Genomic DNA, 24,059 nt, shown 5'->3' on the forward strand with positions numbered 1-24,059 from the left:
TCTGCCCCTCCCCCACTTGTGCAGGCTCTCGCGCATGCTCTCTCTCTCTCATAAATAAATAAACATTAAAGAGAATTTAAAATGTTTTGGGCTCCTTTACTTTTGCCATTGTCACCCCTAGACTGTCTGATTCCCAGGGTCCCTGCTTCCTGGTCCCCTGCTAGTCTCCTTACACGGCATACATGTCTCGAGCCTGCTTCTGCTGCCAGATGCAAGCGGCGGGAGGACGGAAAGTAAAAACGAACATTTTCCTCCGTGGTCCTTGGATCACACAGTTTCCCTGATTAGAGAAAAGGATTCCCTCCCTCCCGCTCCCCGCCCCCCCCAACTCCTTCAAGTATCATCTCATTGCCACTGCCACCGCCACCCACCACGTGGTTGCAGGGTGAGGAGTGAGGCTTGCTGGAGATAAAGCTGAGAGAGAAATAAACAAAGACCACGGATGTCCCCACGCTCTCTCCTCCTTTTAAAGGCTCCACTTTCCAGTACTTAAGACCAAAAAAAAAAAAAAAAAAAAAAAAAAAAAAAAACCAAACAAAAAAAAAGAATTTCTTTTGGAGCTCTTTTTTGTCCATGCCTGCCACACCACTCTGGGATTTGTGCTGACTCAAAAACTAAAAGTTATGGGTGGAAAAAAGAAGAAACGAGGAAACTTGCCACTGATTTCTTGTACTTTGAGTTCTGGTTTTCTTCCTCAAGTCACCTGCTACCATTTACTTAGAGTTCTCGTAGAGCGTGAGCTCCACGCGGTCTGTGGAAGGCTCTGGTTGTCTTCAGTTGGAGAGAGAGAGTGGAGAGGCTTCCTTCATCATCACCGGAACTGGAACCCTCACTTCAGTTGTGTTAAACTTCAGTTATTTGAGCTTCAAGGTGGGTCCTTGCTCTTTCTAACTCCTTAGATATTTACAGAAATGAAATGAAATGGCGTATTTCAAAGTGTTTTGAAAACTGTAAGGTACCTTACGATTGTGATGATAGTGATATATTGACCTTTGAATACAGACATGTAATTTGAAAAACATTTCATCACCTCTCAACTTACTGCTTTTGGCAATTCCCTAAACACCCTGCCATGTTAGTAAATATTACAGTGCCTGAAAAGCTGGGACCACGCTAAACAAAGCTAAACAGGTTTCCCTACAATAGGGCTTCTTAGAGTCTCTGAGAGGTTACTGCACATTTTGAACTCCCAGGAAATAATTGAATAGATCTAGGGACTTGTCTGTCAGCTATTTGCCTTGCTGTAGTCTTTCAAACAGAAATAAATGCAGGATTATGTATTATAAGCACATTTTAGAAAGCTCTTCTCTGTGGGATCTTTAACATGAATAAGAGTGTTGTGAGCTTTGGCAAAACCTTTACTCCTTTTTAATTACCTGTCAAACTGAAAGCCTTGCTCAGCAATTGACATGTGGCTATAGACAGAGAAGTTATTTTGGGGGAACATGAGGCTTTAAAGAAACAGACACAAAACAAAGTGATATGTATTTGGATATCTTTCTGAAGTTCCGTTCAAGGGTTTAGTTTTCAAGCCACAGGCTATCATGTGAGAGTAATCAGAAGACCTTCTTAGAACTGGGTACTGCAATGAAAATCCAGGCTGTGTACTTGTACAATTTTTTTATACTAGAGATACAGCCTAGGTGCTTAGAAAAGTGTTATCTGAATCCTTATTTATAACTCCTGCTTCTTTTTTAAAAAAAAATTTTTTTTTTTTACTGTTTATTTATTTTTGAGACAGAGAGAGACAGAGCATGAACAGGGGAGGGTCAGAGAGAGGGAGACACAGAACTGAAACAGGCTCCAGGTTCTGAGCTGTCAGCACAGAACCCGACGCGGGGCTCGAACTCACAGACCACGAGATCACGACCTGAGCCGAAGTCGGCCTCCCAACTGACCGAGCCACCCAGGCGCCCCTATAACTCCTGCTTCTTTCAGTTAAAATATAATTTGAAGCACTTAGGAACATGACAAAATAATACATTTTATGTATGTAACTTCATTTTTCTTGTTGGACTCCTAATTGTTTTTTACCCTTAATGGTCAAACTGGACATAATTCAAAATCATTTCTCTCTTTCACTTTAGATTTTTGTGTAAATAAGTTCATGTAAACAAAAATGCGAGCAGAAGAGATACTTACTAAAAGAGAAAATGAAGACAGTGTAACTTTAGACGAAGAGGAATTTGATATTTTGAAGGTCAAGCATGGATGCTCATTCATGAATGTTTAGTATCTCAAATTCACTACAAAGAGATCTAATCCTAGAAAAGGGTCATTAAAATGCCAATCTATTGATCTGTATTTTTACTTTAAAAGGTAATAAGTAGAAGAACTTATATTTACTAAAGGTCTGAACTTTGATCAAGAATCATCCTTTCAAGGGGTGTCTGGGTGGCTCAGTAGGTTAAGCGTCCAACTCTTGATTTCATCTCAGGTCATGATCTCATGATTCAAGGGATCCAGCCCTGTGTTGGGCTCTGCACTGATTGAGCAGAGCCTGCTTAGGATTCTTTCTCTCTCTCTCTCTGACACCCCCCCCCCCCGACTCTCTCTCTCCCCTTCCCTCTTTCTCTCTCAAAATAAATAAATAAGCTTAAAAAAAAGTATTATCTTTTTAAAAGGTAATCATTATGCATTTCATCACATTATAATCCAGTTCTAATTATGGCCCTAGTTCACCATTACTTCTCCCTAGGGAAATCTATCAGTCCCATATGCTTGTAGTCTGTGCCACGCAGACAGTACTGGGGTTTTCCATGCATACATTTTGAGAGCACAGACTACCATTACTTACTAATTTACAAGCCTAAGATAAATAAAGCATAGAAAGCAGTAATTCAAACTTACCCACAGTAATAGCAAAGTCACATTTAGGGTCAAGTCTAGCTATATCTAGCATCTGACCAACATCTGGCTTGTGTTATTGAGAGATCAACTGTACTCTCTAAAGAACAACATTTGATGGACACTATCTTAAGGCAGTCTGCAAACACTCCAGTTTATGTTTATTTAAGCAATGTACATAGCCCATCTTTTTCTTAGAAGAGTCAAAACTTTTGTGAAAGACTGAATTACAAAAGGCTAATGCACTCCACACTCGTATGAAAGAATTTCATTTCCGATTGTAAATTTTGGTGCCTCATTTGTTTCATCAAATCATCCAGAATGTCAGTTTATGGGCAGATAGAAACTGCAGCTGCCTCTGAGCCATTCAAATTTCTCATCTCCTTCCACTATCAAAGCTAGGGTGGAAATACTCAATTTCTCAACCCTCCCTGGGTGGGACATCACATCAACCCAGGACTAGTGGTCTCTGGATCAAAACTTATATTTTGGAAAAATGGAATTTTAAAAGATTGTGGAGATGCCCTGGATTCCAGTGAAATTGTAACTCTATTTATTATGGAACAAAATATATGGGGTTTTAGTCTCTGAGGATTAAAGTAAGCAAGAAAAAGGTTGTATTTTCTTTGGGTAGTCAATATAGCAATTTTTTAAAACAAAATCATTTCATATCTGTTTTTAAAATCTCATTTAGTTTTAGTTTGAAACCGTTGTTCAAAAGGTAATCATCTGTGATAAGAGACACAAGCTGTTTCAGAAAGTGCCTGCATCAGAAAGCAAGCTGTTAAGAGTTGCAGGCTGTTAAATTCACTCCTCAGGACAGCAGATGAAAAGTGCTATTGCACTTCAAGTTTCGTTTATTTCAGAGGCTTCCTGAGGAATCAGAAATCCGAGGCTTGGATAGATTAGGCCTTTTTTTTAGAAAACAGCAGGAAAATCTCAAGGAACTCTCTAACGAGGTCCTAGGAATGAATAATTGTAGGTCCCCAAATTCATGTTACAATCTAACCCCCGATGTAATGGTACTAGGAGGCGGGGACTTTGGAAAGTGATGAGGTCATGAGGATGGAACCTATGAATGGAATGAGTTCCCTTATAAGGGGCTGAGGAGACAACGATTCTCCCCTACTACCCGGTGAGGACGCCTAGAAAATACAGCCAGTGAAGAACCTGTTATGGAACCAGGCTGGATCGCTGACAGAAGAACCGGCACTCAGAGATCTTGGAGGATCGGAGGTTTATTTACATCGACGGGCTCAGGGGAACCGGTCTCTCCAAAGATCTGACTGCCCGAGCGCAAGCCTGAGGGACAATTTATAGTCCACTACTTCCGCATTAGAGGCAATCTGGCGCGCCAGGGAAGTGGGGCAGGAAGAAGAACCCGGAAGGGGAGTCTTCCGGCGGGGACCGGAATTCCCTATCATTCCTGTCGGCCATCTTAGAACATAATTTTTCCCTACCAAGGTCAGGGTTGGTTTTTTTTCTCTCCCGGTCGAACCAGGGAGTGGGCTCTCACTAGGCCCTGAATCTGCTGGCACCCTGATCTCTGGCTTCCCGGTTTCCAGAACAGTGAGAAAGAAATTTTGTTGTTTATAAACCACCCAGTCATTAGTAGTTTGTTAGATGAGCTCAAATGGACTAAGACGCTGCGGGGTGCAGGGGTGGGGGATGCTTTTACTTGGAGTGGGGCGGTTTACCTAGAGAGTGAGTAATCCTAGTTATTTTCTGTCAACTTCTGCCAGTTGGGAAAGGAAGGTGGGGAGTTGTGGATTAGAAATACTGATGGAGGCAGAACTTAAGATGTTTGGCAAGAGTAGGTGCTTTCACAGATGCCTCCGCCTCTGCCGCTGAAGGAGGAATTCTGCTGGGGCTTTATGGAAGCTGTGTTTAGCTGCAGTAACCCCTGGACCTGTCAGAGTTTGGTTTTCTTACACAGAAATTTGGTTTTCTTATGTACAAAGTATAAGCTCACATTTTTTTTTTTTTTTAAGTTTATTTATGTATTTAGAGAAAGCACAAGCAGGGGAGGGGCAGGGAGACAGGGAGAGAGAGAATCCCAAGCAGGCTCCCTGCTGTCAGCACAGAGCTCAACAGGGGGCTCCATCCCACAAACCTTTTTGATCACGACCTGAGCCGAAATCAAGAGGCAGTCGCTTAACAGACTGAGCCACCCAGGTGCCCCTATAAGCTTATTAAAACAACATAATAGTGTATTCAAAATTCACAAGGAGGTATATTGGTTAAATTGATATCTGAGGAAGTGATACTAAGTGCAGAAAGCAACTATATTGTTTTCTTTAAACGTTTGCTTAGGGGGCATTTATGTTGAATTTGGTGCTTGGTAGAGATAGTTACATTTAGTTAATTGAATAGAATGCTTTTTTGATAACAAAAAAAGAAAAAAAAACATTTAACTGAGGTAAAATCAATATACAGCAAAATGCATGGATTTAAATATAAAATGTGTAGAGTTTGGATATTTGCATATACCAATATCATCAAGATGTAAAACATTTTCATCACCCTAGAAATTCTTCCTAGCCGAGCCTGAGTACTACGAGCTTTGTAATAGTCCTAGAATGAATACGCCACCATTTCTTTATTCACAGCTGATGGATGTTTGATTGTTTTCAGTTTTTAGCACCTAAGAATAAAACTGCTGTACACATTTTTGTATACATTGTTTTGTGGAGATATATTTTTCATTCTTCTGGGTAAATACCTAGGAATGGAATTTTCACAGAATAGGTTCATGTTCAATGGTATAAGAACTTGCCAGACTAACTTTCAAACTCATTTACCAATTTATACGCCAGCGATGTGTGAGAGTTCCAGTTGTTTCATATCCTTACTCAGATTTGGCAGTATTAGGCTTTTTTATTTTAGCCATTCTGATGGGCATGTAATGTGACTTTTAATTTGCACCTCTCCAATGACCGAGGATGTTGAACATTTTTTCATGTGTTTTTTGGCCATTTGTATTTCTTCCTTTGTGACCTGCCTGTATAAGCCTTTTGCCCATGTTTAGATTAGGTTACTTTTCTTCTTCTTCTTTTTATTTTTTTAATGTTTATTTTATTTTTGAGAGACAGAGACAGAGTGTGAGTGGGGGAGGGGCAGAGAGAGAGAGAGAGAGAGAGAGAGAGAGAGAGAAAGACACAGAATCTGAAGAGGCTCCAGGCTCTGAGCTGTCAGCATAGAGCCTGACCTGGGGCTCAAACTCACAAGCCGTGAGATCATGACCTGAGCTGAAGTTGGATGCTTAACCGACTGAGCCACCCAGGTGCCCCTTTCTTCTTCTTATTGAGTTAGAGTTGCTTATATGTATAGTAAATATTTTCTCTCAGTCCATGACCTTCCTATTCAATTTCTTCGTAATATCTTTTAATAAACAGAAATTTAAAATTTTGATAAAGTCTGTTACATTAATTTTTAATACTTCAATAGTTGATAGTTCAAAATAGTCTTTTAAATAGCTTAGAATAGTTAATTTTAGAGTCTGTCTAGAAAATTCTTGCCTACCCCTAGTTTCTGAAAATATTCTCTTATGAATATTCTTACACCTTTATGAATATTCTAGAAACTCTGTACTTGTAGTTTTTACATTTAGGTCTGTGATCTTTCTCAACTGATTTTTCTCTATGGTGTGAGATATAGGTTGAGGTTCATTCCCCCCCCCCCCACCAGACAATATGATTCTTTTTTTTTTTTCCACTATTAATTTTTAAGAAAGATAATTTCTGGGTGGTCTACAACCTTTGTCTAATATAATGCTAATTAGATCACTTGCTGAAGTGGGGTCGCCGATGAGCACACAGCCATCCTAGAGAAGCCCCTCGTTACCAGCCAGTTAACACATTGCCAGACAGCTGGCCCAGTGTGGCTCAATATTAATCATTTTTATTAAAAAAAAAAAAACCCAGAAATCCAAATGTAAATAAAATTCTCTCGTTCATTTGTTGCCAATTAATTTTCTTTTATCCCTCTATAGGCCAACACTGAATGAACTCAGATCAAGATTGTCAGGGCAGTTTGCAAGCTCTAATCTGAAGGCAGTTGTCCCTACTTCCTTATTGTCACAGAGAAGAAGTGATTAGGCTATCATAAGGGGGACTCTGCAAACAAAGCCGATTAAGTATCTCTTGGATACAATGTCACAGACACTTAAGCCTTGAACAGGTGAAATTTGTCAAGTAAGCAATCCCCTGATGGTTTGTCCAGTGAAAAAGAATTGTTTTGTCTTGTTGATGTTGTTTCAGAGTACACTTTGCTGGAGTGAACAATTCCTCATTCTCGATTCACATAGTTTCTTATTAAACAAATGAAATCATAGAATCATTGGTCCTGGCTCAGAAATCACTAAAAATATCTGAGGCTCTTTTCAAATCATGAAACTAGAAATTCATTTATACATTTTTAAATCAAATATCAATTACTGATGGAATGCCTACTTGTACCAAGCACGTCTTAAGGATAGGAATTTAGCAGATGGAAAACCAAAACCAAAAACCAGGTCTCCATCCTCACTTTTTAAAAATTTCAGGATGTGATTAAGCCACGGCAACTATATCCATTCTGATTAATATCCAACTTGTTCTCTACATCTCCACTTAGATCTCTCATGGGCATCTCAAACCTACCACACCCAACACTGAATTCTTGATTTCTCCCTCCTAACTTTGGCCCTGGCATAGACTTCTTCATCTCCATATAATGGTAACTATATTCTTTTTTTTTTTTTCTGTTTATTTATTTTTGAGAGAGAGAGAGAGAGAGAGAGACAGAGTGTGAACAGGCGAGGGGCAGAGAGAGAGGGAGACACAGAATTGAAGCAGGCTCCAGGCTCTGAGGTGTCAGCACAGAGCCCAACACGGGGCTCGAACCCACGGAACGTGAGATCATGACCTGAGCCGAAGTCAGATGCTTAACCGAGTGAGCCACCCGGGCGCCCCTAATGGTAACTATATTCTTAGCTGTTTAGATGAAAACTATGGTATAATCCTTGACTCCTCTCTTTCTCTTACATCTTGTGTCCAAAACATCTGCAAATACTTTTGACTTTACCTTCAAAACATGTTCCAAGAACATCGCTTCCTACTGTCTCCAGCACTACATAGCAGTCTAAGCTACTATTGGCTCTTGCCAAGACTACTGACTGCAATAATCTTCCAAATACTCTCTTTCGCCTACACATGTCTCTTAGTCTTTTTTCCAAACAGCAGTCAGTAATCCTTCTAAGTCAGGTGACAAGACTCTATGGTTTTCATTCCACACAAAATAACACCCAAAGTGTACATGAGGGCTATCAATGGCCGAATGACTGTTGCCATCTGCCCCTGACTCCCCCTACTCTGGCCTCACCCTTATGGTTGTCCTCCTTGCCTTGTCGGCTCTAACCTTCCCGGACCTTTCCTTGTCCTAGATTATGCTCCGCTCATTCCTCTCTTAGTGTGTCTGTGTGTATTGTTCTGTTACCTGGGATCCTCTTCCTCAGAAAGCCATATGACTCGCTCCCCCCGCCCCATTTTCATGACTCTGCTGGCTTATCAGAGACGCCTTCCCTAATTACCATGAACTATAAATTTCTTCTTGCTCCAATTACACTATATCTTATTACCTTGCCTTGTTCTTTTTCATGGCACTCACCACTCTCTGACATGTATTTATGTGTTAATAGCTCCCATTGAAGTATAGCCCTGGAGAATGGGAACTTGTTTGTCGTGTTCACTACTATACTGAGCATAACTAGAATAGCCCTTGGCATGTGGAGGCTCAATAAACCTCTTTTGACTAAAGAAATATGTAATTGCAGTACAGTACTATAGGTTTGAAGATAAGGGAAGTCCAGTTTGCTAGCAAAGCACGTAGGAAATCTCAGGGGAAGCTTTCAAGGGAAGTAATACTCTAAGCTGAATTCTGAAGAGTGATAAATTAGACAGTTTAGGTCAGGAGAAGAGACTGAATAAAGTGGAATGTGGAAAACCAGGGATGCTAAAGACTCTCGAGGGACAGTCGCACGGACCACATAAGCCACGTATGTCTCAGACTTTACCTGAAGAGCGATGAGGAACTACGTAGGTGTTTTAGCGGATGGGTATGGTCAGCACGACTTTTTTAAAGGTCAGTCTGCCTACGGAAATGAGTTAGTTGTAGGGGGTTTCAAAAAATGAAGGAGCAGATCCCATTTGAAAAGATATGGCAATAATCCAGGAAACATATCATAGAGTCCTTCATTGTGAGTAGTAGAAAATTTGGCAAATTGGAGGCAAACGAGACTGCTGAAGAAAACAGAAATGAGTAATTAATTGGCTACAGGGAAAAGAGTGAGAGAGAAGAGCCAATGCTTACAACCAGATTTATGTCTTAGGCAATTGGACGGATGGTTCTGTCCACTGGGATTCAGAGGAAGATAATGAGCTCATTCGGATATGCTGTATCTGAGGTAACTTTAAGGCAGTTAGACATACGATCTTAAGTTCAGGAGAGAGGCCTAAAAAGAGGTGAATGTGGGAGTCTTCAGCATAAAGGTAGTATTTCCCAACACGGTGTTAGATGAGAACCAACCCTCCCGACCCCAAGAAGATTGTTAAGAGTATAAAACAGTCTCAGGGCGCCTGGATGACTCAGTTGGTTGAGCGTCCGACTTCGGTTCAGGTCATGATCTTCCACCTCATGAGTTCAAGCCCCACATCGGGCTCTGTGCTGACAGCTCGGAGCCTGGAGCCTGCTTCTGCTTTTGTGTCTCCCTCTCTCTGCCCCTAACCCACTCGCATTCTGTCTCTGTCTCTCTCAAAAGTAAATAAACAGTAAAACGTAAAACAGTCTCCATGGGTTCAGGGCTAATGACACAATCTGAGGACTTGTGGGGTGGGAGGTCAAATTTCTCAATGATGTGCCAACTGAGGAGAGGACCCCGTGTTTGTAGTTACCCTAGGATGTTCGGTTCCTCCCACACAGGCTGACCACAGGCCCCCTCGATAGGAAAGCAAGGGAGAAGGAAAACACTTTGCTATAGAGGTGTGATAAAAGGTATTCTGAATTTTATAGTGACATTTATGGAAATGAATTTGATTATTGGAAAGTTGTGTCTTTACTAATACTAGTTAGAGAAAAATAATTGAAACCCAAATTACCTTGACCTTTATTTTCCTCCCTTCCTCAATTTTAATGGTAAATACTACGGTATGCATCTCCTCCCACCCAAAATGTTTATTTTTGTTGACTAAAGCTATCAGCAATAGCAGACCATTCTGAAGATTCGGATAAAAAAACACAAAACAGATGAACCATGTTTTATTAAATTCTATTGGTTGAAAGCACATGAAAGAATTTCTTTTGTATGGGTAGCTCTATATTGCTTTTATCAAAATCGCCAGGTCTTTGAAGACGACTTGTAATGACAATAGCGACATCAGTTCACCAGAGGAAAATAGTGCTCTGGGTTCTAGGGATCACCAAGTCTTTTCCAGTATTATAAAATATAAAAAAATTCCCTCCCCAGATCTCTCACACATTAAAATAGTAAACAGCTTTGGTATAAAAGAAGATATGATATAAATATTTATAACTCACAGTACTCGTGATTCCTAAAATAATCATGATTATGTGAGAATCTCTAGAAATCTACTAAGTTTCTGTGCCGGAGCCAATTTTAGAGTAAAAAAATCAAACACATGTGGTGCTGAATGATTGTAAGAGTGAGTTTTGACACTGAAGGGGCTATAAGCCGTAGACACTTATTGTACATAATTACTTTTCAAATACTGCCTTAAAGCTCCTTTTTCCTGTCTGTCATTGAAGATGTATTGAAGGGTCCCTTTCCTAAAAAATACCATTTGGGCCATATTTATAGATTAATAAAATAATACCCCTCCTTAGTAGTGTTAACTTCCTTTTTATTCTGAGCACACAGCTTTTCCCTGTCATCTTTTGTCACCTTTCTGTCCTTTTGGCTTTTATTGTCATCATTTTATGCACCATCTTTATGCTTCTAACTCCTTAGAACTTAGTTTCCTTCATGGAATCTTTGGCTCCAAGGTTTACTTGCATAGGTTAAGGCAGAGTACTTTAAATAAATAAATAAATAAATAAATAAATAAACCTAAACTAAAAGCTTTAGTAAATCCTTATTCCTGGAATAGCTTTTATATTCACCTCAGCACCAACACACTGGAAATGCTTAGTAGAAAGAAAAGACATAGATTCCAAAACATTAGGCCCAGCATGGAGTGAAGGTTTCAATTGCACCGATTCCGACTCTGAGATCCTCCATAAAACATCAGTGTTTAACCTTTGTTTCCAACTTGCCTCCCAGATTGAGAGAAGACTTACTTGATGGGCCAGAGCAACATTGGCTGTGGAGCTGGAGTTTATCTGGAAATGTTTCAACCAAGCCGTTAAGTTGAAGGAAGCATACAAGCAAGGCCACTGCCAAGCTCTGAAGAAACATAAAACTTTCAGTGTGAATTTGTGAAAATATCTGAAGCTGCACAAACCAGGCAGGCTCTGAGCTGGGAGAAAGGAAGCCTGCATCCTAAGATAATCTCTGCTCTTCCAGCAACTAACTGTGTGATCTTGACTGGACCCTTGCCTTTATCACGGGTCAAACTCTTTATCTCCTTGTCTCTGAAATATTGCATGGGATCAGAATTCCGGTAGGCCAGAGATGCGGTTTATTTGATTCACACAGGGCTCTTCCTCTCTCCCTCCCTGCCTCCCTTTCTTCTTGCTTTTAGTCAAAGATTCTGGAGCATTTAAAAACTCCTCATAACGACAAGGAGATACCTCTACTCACCTGCCAGAATAGCCAAGATCCAGGACACTGAAAACACCAAATGCTGGTGAGAATGTGGAGTAACAGGAACTGTCACTCATTGCTTGTAGGAGTGCAAAATTGTACAGCCGATTTGGAAGACAGCTTGGTGGTTTCTTAGAAAAGCTAATATACTCTTACCATACCACCCAGCAGTTGGGCTCCTTGGTATGTACTCAAAAGAGTTGATGACTGATACCCACACAAAAGCCTGGACACAGATGTTTAAGCAGCTTCATTTATGACTGCTTAAATTTGGAAGCAACCAAGATGTCCTTCGGTGGGTGAATGGATAAATAAACTGCGGTACATCTAGACAACAGAATATTTTTCAGTGCTAAAAAGAAAATGAGCTATGAAGCAATAAAAAGAAATGGATGAACCTTAAATACATATTACTGAATGAAAGCAGCTAATCTGAAAAGGCTACCTACTGTGCGGTTATGGACTCATATGACATTCTGGAAAAGGCACAACTATAGAGACGATAAAAAGATCAGTGGTTGTCAGGATTGGAGGGAGGGAACAATAGGTCATACATTTGTCCAGACCCATAGAATGTACAACACCAAGAGTTAACCTCGGTGTAAACTATCCACTCTGGGGAATAATGATGAGTTAATGTAGGTTTATCAGTTGTAACAAATGTAGCACTCTGGTGGGCAATGTTGATCCTGGGGGAGGCTAGGCATGTGTGGGGGAAGAAAATATACAGGAACTCTGTACTTTCCACTCTGTTTCTGCTTAGCTTTCATTTATCTAAGATTGCTACAAAAAGTAAAGGTTATTAATGAAAACATTTTTGGTGGCCAGGGCACCTGGTGGCTCAGTCGGTTAAGCGTCTGACTTTGGCTTAGGTCATGATCTCGCAGTTCGTGAGTTCAAGTCCTCCATCGGGCTCTCTGCTGTCAGCTCGGACCCCACTTAGGATCTGTCTCCCTCTCTCTCTGCCCCTCCCTTGCTTGCTCTCTCTTCCCCTCTCTCTCAAAAATAAATAAACATCAAAAAAAAATGTTGGTGGGTATTTGGAATTGAGAAGCCATGTGGCCCATTGGAAATAACATGGCATTCGGGATCAGACAAACATTATTTGAAACTATACATACGTGGGAGTATATGGGAAATCTCTGTACCTTCTGTTCAATTTGTTGTGAACATAAAACTGCTCTAAAAACAGTCTATTAAAAATAAATATAAAAAGTAAATATGAAAAGAAAACTAGGTTATTTATTTATTTTTGAGAGAGAGAGAGAGAGAGAGAGAGAGAGCGAGCACGCACTGGAGGGGCAGAGAGAAAGAGAAAAGTAGGTTATTTACATGTAAATCTGTGTTTCCAATTTCTTATGCGAAATAGAAGATCTGGCAATGCAGAGCCTGGGTTCTCGCATGGCTAAACCATCCCTTTTACGCGGGCACACCTTTGCTGATCACCACACTACCCCCCTGGGCCCCCTTCATACATTAATGTCTCTGACCTCACTACATACTCGGGTTTGTGACCTAAGGGATTTCAGGTTTGTGATCTCTCTGATGCTTTCCTTTCATCTCAGAAAGTCTGTAATTCTCAAGGGCAAACCAATAATTACATCTTATTTATATCACCACTTCAGCAGCCTGGCGAATAAGCTGGAAAACCTTAGTACAAGACCAGACTTAACTAGCATAACCAGAGATATTTTCTCCTCCAGATTTTCCTTGTAGGTGGCAGATTTTCTATATCATGTATCTTTCCACATGTTCCTTTGAACACAGTGAGTTTCTCTTTAGCCGCCACATCCTCATAACCAGATGATGCATTTTAAAAAAAAATCGGTCTCCTGTATTACTGAAGATGAAACATTTTCTGTTAACTTTGTTTCTTTTTTTTTTAATGTTTATTTATTTATTTTGAGAGAGAGAGAGTGAGAGTGTGAGCATATGGGCATGTGCATCACAGTGCATGCACAGGAGGGGCACAGACAGAATCCCAAGCAGGTTCCGCACTGTCAGCATAGAGCATGACACAGGGTTTGATCTCGGGAACAATGTGATCATGACCCGAGTTGAAATCAAGAGTCAGACCCTTAACTGACGGACCACCCAGGTGCCCCTCTGTTAACTTTTTTCAAATGCCACTTATAAAAGGAATCTGCATGACCATGATATAAAGTTGCTTTCTGGAAGCAGGATTAGTTTAGGATCATGAATCTCATGGGAACTTTTAAAATAAATGTGTTTGAGGCTCAAATCTTCTAACTGGCTTTTCTTTGTTTCTAATTGTAATATTTTGAAGCATTGTGAAAACTGTCCATTTCTCCTTCTAGGATACATGACTATTTTCAGTGTTCCTCTTTGTTATTATGCAATACTTACCTTGTGACATCTGACTACAATCGATATCCCCTCCCCTGTATCATTCAGTCCTTTGCTGATCTTTGAAATAGATGTGTCTTTTTCAAAGCTAACAGGCCTGAATTTTACTATTATTTCTAATTTACTGCTTTGTTTCCTTCTCTGGCATTGTGCTGTCTTCCTGAACAAAATTCTTGATTATAGTTGATTCATCCTCATTATTGTTCTGACATCAAGAACGGTCTTTAATAACAAATTTATATTGAAATTGGTTACTTTTCTGATGGGGTTTGGAGTTTATCCATAAGAGCCAGATCTTTAAGATTTTGAAAAGCTATTTTCTCATGCTTATTCCTTTTCTTTTGAACAAAACTGAGTCTCATTTTATTCTCATTTATTTATGCTATAACTGATTTTAACTTTCTACTTGTGGAAAGTCAGTTCTAAATTTAACCAGTCTGACCCCTGACAAGTCCCACTCTGCTTAAGCATTTTCTTAGGGAGACTCAGTTTAAGGGTCTCTTCCAGGCCAGCGTGATGAGTTTTCTGCCAGCTCATGTAAATTGTTCCATCCCCAAACAAAAGCATCAACTAAATTACTTTTTACATCAGGTACTTACTAAGGGACAACAGGTATTTGGGTGTTAAAAACAAAGAGGAAAGTGTCATTAAGTATAATCTTTTCGGGATGTTGGGTGGTTCAGTCAGTTAAGCGTCCGACCTCGGCTCAGGTCATGATCTCATGGTTTGTGAGTTCGAGCCCCGCGTCGGGTTCTGTGCTGACAGCTTGGAGCCTGGAGGCTGCTTCAGATTCTGTGTCTTCCTCTCTCTCTGCCCCTCCCCTCCTTATGCTCTGTCTCTCCCATTCTCTCTCAAAAATAAGTGAACATAAAAAAAGCATAATCTTTTCATTGTCTTTCTCCTAGTGTACATTAATTTTAGGGGGCAGGCATTCTTTTCCTTGGGACAAGTACTGATTTCCATAGCTGTGGAAAGTGATGCCCTCTTGCCGTGGCTCAGGGACGCAGAGTTACCTTTTCATGTCTCGGAGAGATAAGCAGGGTAGATTTGGATCCCTGAGCAGCATCTAATCAGGGACAATGTAATGTCATGCAAAGCAATCTTGGTCTGTGACTCAGGATCAGGCTTTCCATATTGCTCCCACAAAAGACTATAGCCGTCAGAAGAAAACTAATTTTTCATAAGCTTGTCTCCCCTAAGCAGAAGACATGATTTTTCATTGCCTCATTTCCTGATAAGGTACAAGTCTACTTACATTGGCTGAAAGCTTTACTTCATGGTAGGAGATACTCCCAATAAATCTTAATAGGTCTTCTAACCAGTACAAAGATTTCTGATTTGTAGACTATTTTATGAGAAAAAATATGTATAGACGATTTTACTAATTTAGGAAGGCAATATTAGGAAGTGGTATGAGCTCAGGCTCTGGAATCGGACACCTTTGATTTAAATATTGGCTTTATCTTTGGTTCTAATATGAGTATGCCCACTTAGTACATGTGTAGTCTTGAATAAGGAACCTGTCCTTTGTAGACCTCAGTTTCCAAACTTGTAAAATGTGCATAATAATACATTCATACTTCATAGGTTTGCTGTAGTGATTAAATGTGCCAATTCATGTGAAGGCCTTAGAACAGTGTCTTAGCATTAATTAAATACTAACTCTTGTTATATCAAACCGCTTGATGGTCAGGCTTGCATTTCCTTTCTGTTTGATAGTGTCCTTTCAGATCATTAATACCCACTAATATTTTGAATTTATCTATGGGGAGTGCTGCAAGTAACATACTCTGTTCTCTTTTGCCTCAGAAGACGTGCTCGGCTCCTTTCTGTGACTGGAGTGTAATTAAATAATTGGGCTCTTTACCTCTACCTTCCCCATCTTTGCTTGTAACTAGTGTTCGACTTACCTAAACATATTACGTGTTGAGGAGGATGTATATGGCATAAATAGTCCTTGGGACCAAGGTGATTTGAGATTTTTAAGCTTAAGGGAGCCTTTGTAGAGTGAGTGGCTGAAGCTTCATATCCTGGCACAAGAAGACCAGTAAAAAAAAAAAAAAAAAAAAAAAAAAAAGATGATTTCCAGAAAAGACTCCTGAGGACAAGCACTTTGACCTGGAGATGAAGGTCTCAGAGAGACTCATTTCTCTAGCTTCTCTTGCAAATGACTCCCACCACTTTTTTAGGAATGCAGGTTTTGAAAGCTGTTTTGAAGAGATTTAGTGAATTATGTACAATTATGAGTGTGGGTTTTTAATCATAAAGCTTTGGTTAAAGTTTGTGCTCTTGTGAGTCGGTTTTGAGATGATGAATCTGGGGCTTACTCTTTTTAAGTTCCTTAAAATTTCCTGAGCTAGATTGGTCTCTCTGTTCTCTACTCTGAAGACTCTAGGGAAGCTATGCCCCTGAGTAGTGACTGCAATGATAGTACTATAGTTAATACAATAAATTAATATATAATTAATTATATATGCTATATATGTGTATATATATGTATGTACATATGTGTGTGTGTGTATATATATATATATATATATATATATATATATGCTTTCTAAAATCTAAGGTGAAGATTATGGTTACTGTTTATTAATCAACTGCCCTTTGTAAAACAGCTACTCTGTACCAATATATGTGCTAAGTGAGGGACTTTGCCTGGGTTATTTCTTATCTATATCCTCCAACTTGCAAAATAGGAATGAAAATACTATTTTATAGATAAGAAAACTGACACTCATAAAGGTTAAAAGAACTTATTGTGGGGCGCTTGGCTGGCTCAGTTGGCAGAGCATGTGAGTCTTGATCTCAGGATTGTGAGTTCAAGCCCCACCTTGGGCGTGGAGCCTTCTTAAAAAAAAATGAAAATAAAACAAAACAACTTATCCTGGACTTATTTGTAATTATTTTACAATGACTTAGGGATATTCTTTTCGTGCACTTTGCATGAAAGTGACTGCTGTTGGAGCACTTTTTCCACCATCTGAGTACGTATACCACATTTTCTTAATATTGTAATTTCAAAAAAAGGAAAGTGTAATCCACTAGTTTTTATTTTAAAAATATCATCGTCTCACCCGCTCCCATTTTCTTTTTCTTCATCCAGCTCGATCCCATTTGATGACTCACTGGTTGTTTCCAGCCTACCCAATTGCTGGACTCTCTCACTTACACAAACTCAGTCCAGATGAATTCCTTGCAGAACTGGGCTTCTTTCTTTCCGGCAGCGCAAACACTTTGATTCTGATCCTAATTAATGGAAAGGTATCTTTATTTTTAAGCTCACCATACCTCCCAGAAATCTACCAGGTTTTAAACATTTTTAGCTTAGAAAATACCTGATATCCAGTAAGCGAAATCACATTGGAATGTCTTTGTAATCATTGGCCAGATTCAGTGAAATAACCAACTTGTCATGATGTCGCTCATTTTTCTGTAATGATTGCCTGCCCACAAGACCACAGGGTAGTCTGAAGTTGGGAAATCCACCCCCCCCCCCCCAGGGCAGAACTGATCTGTGGAAGGAGGAGTTCAAATATGATATGGTCACGTTAGCGATGCTGCTATTCAGTTTTCCTTGACTGACTGCTTAGTGTAAAACTTGTGCTATAGGAGTAGAATTTTCCTATTTCTTTTTTAAATATCCGAAATACCATATTCTGGCTTTTAGTCCATAGGAGGGCAATGTTGAGCTGCAGGAAAATCCTTCCAGTGTTGTGCAAAAGAACATATAGAACTGATTAATTTAAAAATTAATGAATTGAAACAAATTAACTAATTTAAACATACTACAAGATGACAGTTATTTAATAATATCCCCACGTCGAATACAGACTGGCTTAGCGTTTGTCATACTGGTAGTTAATTTGTAAATTGATGTAAATTATCCTTGTCACTTAAAGCCAAATGATTGCTGTCCCTTCGGAGAAGGCTGTGGTCTCCTTTGTGCAGCTTTTCCTCATTTTAGATGTTGGAAACACTTAAATTCTTTACAAGTAGAATAATATTCTTTTATATTTTTGTGCATGGTCTGCTGCTGATGGCTGTGCTTAAAGAGATAATTCTTTTTTTTTAAATTTTTTTTTCAACGTTTTTATTTATTTTTGGGACAGAGAGAGACAGAGCATGAACGGGGGAGGGGCAGAGAGAGAGGGGGACACAGAATCGGAAACAGGCTCCAGGCTCCAAGCCATCAGCCCAGAGCCTGACGCGGGGCTCGAACTCACGGACCGCGAGATCGTGACCTGGCTGAAGTCGGATGCTTAACCGACTGCGCCACCCAGGCGCCCCAAAAGAGATAAGAATTCTTATAAGTGCAGATTTCTCGTCCACTGTGAGATCTTTCTCTGGTTAGGAATTTGAAGTTGCCTTTAAATGCCAACATAAGGCTCTCAGAACAAAGAGTTAACCAAATGTAGCATTTAAAGGGAGTTATAAAGAACAAGACAAAATTAAACTTCAGTCAAATTTCAAGGTATAAAATTGGTCACATATCAGAATTATTTCCATTAGAGGAGCCATTGACCAATACAACACACAGTCGTTTCACCCTGTATTGAAAACACGTCTATCTTAAATTTTTGAAGCAAGCACTGTAAATAGAATTTCAATGTAATTATATATTTGTGTGGGAAAGTAACACATTTTGTGTTGCCGTGAAGTCTTACCTGACTCTCCTACATTGAAAAAGCAATTTCTCTTCCCTCTGAATGGCTAGATGTCCATTTACCAGAGCGTAGTGGCAGGGATCTGGTTGTTGCTGCCTTAAGGCATATCATCTGGCTGCAGGAACATGGTGCATTTTGGTGGTGATTTCGTTCCTGAGTCCAAGGAAGCGATTAATAGAGGTGGCAAGCCACTGCAACATTAATGATAATGCTCAACATTTATTAAATGCTTACTACATATCAAACACTGTTATCTAATATCTATTGATTTATTTAACCCTCACGAAAATGCCATAAGTTCTAATGCTAACAGCATTTCTCAGAGGAGGAAGCCGAGTTGCAGAGTGAGTAAATAACTAGTTCAAGGTCACAGAGCTTCCCAACGGACAGAGCCAGGCACATTCCAGGGGCCTTGTTCCTCATCACCATTTCCAGGTTAAAAATAGAGTGGATAAGAGACTAGGAGAGGTGATACACAGAGCCTTTCCAAGGAAAAGGGGAAAAAATATAAATACTAGAAAACATGGTAAACATCCTCAGTATCTTTTGTTTAAGCGGTACTTCTTTGGAGATATGCGTGCATGGGAAGGGGCAACGGTGCCACTGAGGAATGTCAGTGTATCATTTACTCTTTCCATCTGCCTGTATGTCTTAACATGTATGAATGCCGGATTTGTTCTTTTTATATTATAATACTATGATAAATGGATTATAATTTCCTGGAGGGTAGAAATTTAATTTTGCAATTCTCCATGTCTTCCATTAAATCTGATCCAATAGCATCATGTATGCATGTGGTAGATTTGGAAAACTAAATAATTGATGAACAACAAAAATTTTCGCAGGGCTAAAGGCAGATATCTGTGAAGTCAGAGTCAGAAATCACTGACCCACAATTTTTAAACCATAGTTTAGATCTTTGGGGGATTTATTCTGCTTATTTACAACCCAGAAGAATTGTTTGGGGCTGAACTAATACTTGGATGATTCAAACTTTAACCTCATTAGAGAAAGTGTTTTTTTTTTTTTTTTTTTTTTTAAGTTGAGAGAGAGAGAGAAAAGGAGGGATCAGAAAGAGAGAGAATCCTAAGCAGGCTCCATGCTCAGTGCAGAGGCAGGCACAGGGCTTGATCTTATGACCCTGGGATCATGACCTGAGCTGAAATCCAGAGTCAGACACTCAGCCAACTGAGCCACCCAGGTGCCCCAAAGTGGATTTTATATAATGATCAGTAGCTATCTTCTCCTGTATAGTTATTTTACTTTAAAAGATGATCTCTGATTTACCATTTTGAACTTTAAGATTATATGATAATTTGAACCCCATATGAATTTTTAAATGGACATGGTTGGTATATATGTAGAGAACTGCTTGACTAAGTGTTTTTAATTTCTTATCTAGAAGTAAGTAGCACTACAGAATTCTTGCAAAAATGTAGTCAAATATTGAATTCTTACCTCTAGGGCATGTATTTATTCATTTAATGAGATTTAGAACTCTATGTTAACTGGTATTCTTCAAGAAATTACACACAGGGAGGAGTGCGTAGTTTAGCATAGTAAAGAAATCCTACACAAGGAGGGGACATTAGTGCACCTTTGGTTGTGTCTGTGCATGAGCAAGTTGTGCGTGTGTAGATGTGTGTGCATGATAATAGAAAGGAAAACAGATGTAGAACAACACAAAGTAAGGGATATAGATTTTATATAAAGAGGAGAAGTAAAGAGAAAAAATTTAGAGACTAATCAGGGAAGGCAGAGCAAAGGAGGACTGGATGGATTAAAGCAATTTGCGCAGTAATTTTCCCATTTCCTTGTTCATCCTTGGCCCATTAATAAAGGGTTCTAATTGAATATGTGCAGTGATAGGGCCCATAGGTCATTTCAATGACTCTACAGCTGTGTGAATACACAGTGCAGGTAATGTCACTGGGCTGGCGCTACATCACATTAGGATGTAGGAGTACGTTCACACATCCCATCCCATCCCACCCAGCAATAGGTGCTAAAGCTTCCCTGGAAACCTCCCATCCTCAGGTTTCTCACTAGGACATGGAGAAATGTGAAAAACTTGCCAAAATTAAGAGAGAGAGAGAGAGAGAGAGAGAGAGAGAGAGAGAGAGAGATAATGATAGCAAAGGGAAAAATTAATGAAAGATAGTAACATTTTTGGATTGAAATTTGAATTTGGTTCTATGAGAACAACTAGGAATTAAAGCTATGATAAGATCCTAACTCCATATCATAAAATAACTTCCATTCCTGGCTTCCACACTGCTTATATGTTATCCAAGTCAGTTAATAGTGACTTTGAGTGGAATCATTTCCCTCCATCATCCAATTTGTTCCAAGTCATGGACTGAAACTCATTCCTCTCCGTAGAAATCAATACATTTCTTGTTCAAATTTGATTAAATCCAGGACCACCCAAAGCTGAAAGGGTCAGATCAACTGAGCAGGGAGAGTAACAGCTTTATCTGTTCAAATTTTGCTAATGTTATTCTTCATTTCTAACAACTCAGGATTTCAGAGAATCTTCCAGCCTAATTAAAACAACAGCCCATGTCATTTTGAACACCAGAAAATCTCACCAGACCGAAGGCTCACGTGTCACCTTCACGAAGGAAGCTTTTCTCTGAGGAAGCAGGTCAGGAAAAATGTCTAGGAGTTTAATCAGGATGTGAAAGATCCAAATCTTGGCTCAGCTCTTTCACAATTAAAAGAGGAGCATTTTTTAAGTGATTACAATCTTTTCTATATCTAAATAAATTTTTTCTTAGAATAGCTTCAGATTTCCTGAGAAAATTCAGAGAGCACACAGAGTTTCCTCATATACTACACTGAGTTTCCCCTATTGGTAGTATCTTTTATGACTATTAAGATTGGCCACAACTAATGAACCAGTATTGATATAGTATTGTGAACTAAACTCCAAAACTCCAGCCTTTATTTTTTATTAATTTTTCTTTAATGTTCTTTTTTCCGGTCCCAAGTCCCATCTAGAATCCCAGATTATATTTCATCCTCATGTCTCCTCAGGCTCACGTCTCCAGCAGTTTTCTTAGACTTTCCTTGCTTTTTTACGACCTTCAGTTTTGCGGGGTACTGATAAGATATTTCGTAGAATGTCCCTCAATTTGGGGTTGTCTGATGTTTTTCTCAGATGAAGAGCAGGTTATGGTTTTTTGGGAGAAAGACCACAGGGGTGAAGTGCCATTCTCAACATTATTCTTTTTTCAAGCCCGGCTAGTAGTCTTAGGACTGTTGTTCTAAATTCTTGCTTGGGTAAGTTGCTTTTGTCTATTATGAGGAAATCCCTGGCTAAATTTCTGTCTTTTGCATGCTTTAAATATTTTTAATGTGCATTTGTTTTTGAGAGAGAGCGAGCAAGCGCGAGAGACAGAGCAGGAACAGGTGAGTGGCAGAGCGAGAGAGGGACACAGAATCGGAAGCAGGCTCTGAGCCGGCAGCACAGAGCCCAAGGAGGGGCTCGAACTCACGGACCGCGAGATCATGACCTGAGCCGAAGTCGGCAGCTCAACTGACTGAGCCACCCAGGCGCACCTGTCTTTTGTGTGATTTAAAAGCTTATTGTGTATCCTGCACCTGAGAGTACCGCTATATTAAAAAAGGGCCTCGCACTTCAGGAAGTGTTTCTGGTGTATGCTGCGTGCAGTCTACGCTTGCATTTTGGCTGCTCTTTCCCGCTGGTCAGTCCTCTGCAGAGCTCCTCCTTGCTTGCAGTGGGGAGTGTTTGGAACTTTAACTAGATGTGCTTTGATTTGCTTGTTAAAATAAACCTTGCACCTGCCACGCTGTCTTCTTCCAACTGTGGAGATCCTTCTGCCAGTCTTCGGATCGATTTGATGGCTGTTCCAAATTATCTGACTTTGCAGCTGTGTTTGAGGGACGGGGAAAGCCCAGGGTCCCCACACTTCTCATTTTCACTCCTTGATCCATGCTCAACGTTCTAAACAAAAGGTACGTACTGTCCACATGATGTGAACCTTTATCACCTAGAAAAGGTAGCGTTTGCCAGGCTTCTCCACTGTGAAGGGACTTGTTCCTCCCGCTGCCCATTCCATTCTGTAGTATTTGGAAATAAATCACTGAACATAGCCCACAAGTAAATGGTGAGGAATTAAGCTTCACCTCCCTGGCAGTGGGGGGTAGCTACATAATTATTTACATAATGTATTTGGAATTTACCTGTAGAGGAGATTTGTCTTCTATGCCCCATTTATTTGTATATTTATTCTATCACTTATTTATCTCACTATGGATTCATGGATATTTATTTTATACTTTGAGTTATAATGAAATGGTATGTTATTCTTTTCTGCTCCATTTGGCCATTTGGAGCTCTTTCAGTTGGCTTCTGTGTCCTTTTGATGTCATGCCGCTACTCTTTTGTCTTTTGCATGCTTTCTTACTTTCTGCCACCTCAAGATGCTGTGGGTCCATCTTGTCCCAGTCCTACAGCCAGTTCTTTCTTCAAGGAGAAATTGGAGAGTGGTATTAGAAGACAAGATTTGGGCACAGACCATATAGTCATTCATTAAAAAAAAAAATTTTTTTTAACGTTTATTTCTTTCCTGGGAGAAAGAGACAGAGTGTGAGTAGGGGAGGGGCAGAGAGAGAGGGAGACACAGAATCCTAAACAGTCTCCAGGCTCCGAGCTGTCAGCCCAGAGCCCAATGCAGGCCTCGAACTCATGAGCTGTGAGATCATGACCTGAGCTGCAGTCGGATGCTTACCTGACTGAGCCACCCAGGTGCCCTACTATATAGTCATTCTTAAAAGTTACTTTTTACTTGTATGTGGCTGGTTATTTTCTGTTGGGCATTGTTGGAAAAACGACTCCTCATACTGCCCCCAAATGAAGCAGCATGAGATACTTGGGTATTGGGTGTTTTGTCTGTGTTTCCTTTGTGGTTTTTTTTTTTTTTCACATTAGTTAGAAACCCTGGATGTTCTTGGATGTCTTTGATTCCATTTTCCACCTTGAAAAAAGACAGAAAGTGAAGTGTGGACATTCAAAGACGCTTCTGTGAATTCCAGGTTAATTGTTATTAAAAATGACTTCAGTGTAAATTAATCCATTTTACTTTTTTTGATCAGTAAATTCTACCATTTGTCAGAGATCATCTGACAGGAATTAAAAAAAAATTTTTTTTTAACGTTTATTCATCTTTGAGAGACAGGGAGAGACAGCACGAGCGGGGAAGGGGCAGAGAGGGGGTGACACAGAATTCGAAGCAGGCTGCAGGCTCTGAGCTGTCAGCACAGAGCCTGACGCAGGGCTTGAACTCACCAACTGTGAGATCATGACCTGAGCTGAAGTTGGACGCTCAACTGACTGAGCCACTCAGGCACTCCAG

At 39.9% G+C, this 24,059-nt stretch overlaps 1 long non-coding RNA gene across 2 annotated transcripts; it reads left to right on the forward strand.

The window, feature by feature from the left end:
- Window positions 1-2,546: 2,546 nt before the first annotated feature.
- Window positions 2,547-16,090, forward strand: LOC123380104. 2 transcript variants are annotated; one of them, XR_006585427.1, is made up of 3 exons: window positions 2,547-4,416; window positions 6,839-7,563; window positions 11,162-16,090. It is a non-coding gene; the product is annotated as an uncharacterized LOC123380104 (long non-coding RNA). The 2 variants fall into 2 exon arrangements; XR_006585426.1 differs by lacking the exon at window positions 2,547-4,416 and having other exon boundaries at window positions 6,033-7,563.
- Window positions 16,091-24,059: the final 7,969 nt, after the last annotated feature.

The sequence above is a fragment of the Felis catus genome, chromosome C2, assembly GCF_018350175.1.
Source record: "Felis catus isolate Fca126 chromosome C2, F.catus_Fca126_mat1.0, whole genome shotgun sequence".
In the NCBI taxonomy this organism is placed as follows: Eukaryota; Metazoa; Chordata; class Mammalia; order Carnivora; family Felidae; genus Felis; species Felis catus.